This window comes from Octodon degus, unplaced genomic scaffold (assembly GCF_000260255.1).
Source record: "Octodon degus isolate 3935 unplaced genomic scaffold, OctDeg1.0 scaffold00268, whole genome shotgun sequence".
Classification (NCBI taxonomy): Eukaryota; Metazoa; Chordata; class Mammalia; order Rodentia; family Octodontidae; genus Octodon; species Octodon degus.
In genome coordinates, this window is record NW_004524844.1 from 2,279,579 (window position 1) to 2,280,813 (window position 1,235).

General features: G+C 41.5%; 1 pseudogene; it reads right to left on the reverse strand.

Moving 5' to 3' along the window:
• Window positions 1-4: 4 nt before the first annotated feature.
• On the reverse strand, window positions 5-910 carry LOC101568814 (annotated as a pseudogene).
• Window positions 911-1,235: the final 325 nt, after the last annotated feature.

Here is a 1,235-nt window from a genome sequence, read left to right on the forward strand (position 1 = left end):
GTTGTTCTGTGTTCAGCTGGGCCTGAACATTTAGGCCTCTTTGGAAAAGCAAAGTTGCCGGACAAGTGTCTTTCTGTCTTAGTTTATTTCCACTCCTGGTAAAATTAGCTGGAATGTTATTATTATTATTTTTTTCTGTTTAACTGTTTAGGTTTCTTGAGAACTGCAGCTGGTTTCCTTTGTGCTTCATTTTGTCACAGAAGGTTTGCTTTCCTTTTTAACACTGGAAAGTATCATTCTGTATTCTTGTCTCTTAGAGGTGGATGATTCATAGGACTAACTCCTTTTTAAACCCCAGATGCTTTTCTATCTGCAAGGCCAGTGATAGCTCCATAAGGATGTCTCTTCCCAAGCATTACTTTTTGTCTTTGGCTCAGACTAGTTTTACCAAAACCAGAATTCTGCTGGATTCCCCACTGTATTCTCATCCTGAATTGCTGAGCACTACTTTGTTGACGTCTTCTACTTAGTCTTGGATAATTCTGCTATTTATTTATTTATTTATTTATTTATTTGATATAGGGTCTTACTATGCAGTTCAGATTCATAGTGATCCTCCTGTCTCAGCTTCCCCAGTGCCCAGGATTCCAGAGCTGGCATGGCATGTGGTACCGGGGATCAAACCCTGGTCCCTGCACTTGCCTATGCAGGTGCTTAGACTGTCGAGCTATCTCCCCAGCCATTGATTTTTTTTTTTTTTTTTTTTTTGCGGACCCGGGGATTGAACTCAGGCCCTTGCACTTGCCAGGGAAGCGCTTATTCTACTGAGCAATCTCCCCGTCCCTCAATTTAATTTGATAATTTCTTCTAGAGATATAATGATTTTATCAAGATTCTCATTGCTGTGGGCTTTTGGGGGTGGCAGCGGGATTGCCATGGCTCCCACCAACCAGGAACCAAACCGGTTCATGGATCCCTGACATAATACTGAACAGTCAGCTGGTCAGCCGGTAAGGCTGGAGTCTCAGGCCCACTGCCTCCCACTCATGCACGCAGTTAAATTGTTTTATAAACTGATGAGAATCAAGTTTGAATCATTGCATATATTTTTTTGCACTATAGTTGGTATATTCTTGGGCTTCAATAGTCATTACTGGGAAGAAATCTTCAAGAAATTGTGGAACAAATGTAAACTTTGTGAAAAAGAAGAGTTATCAAAATGTAGAAAATAGGAGTCAGTGAGGTAGCTCAGCTGCCTGAAGTCCCTGCTTAGGCAAGATTAAGCAAGCAGGGAC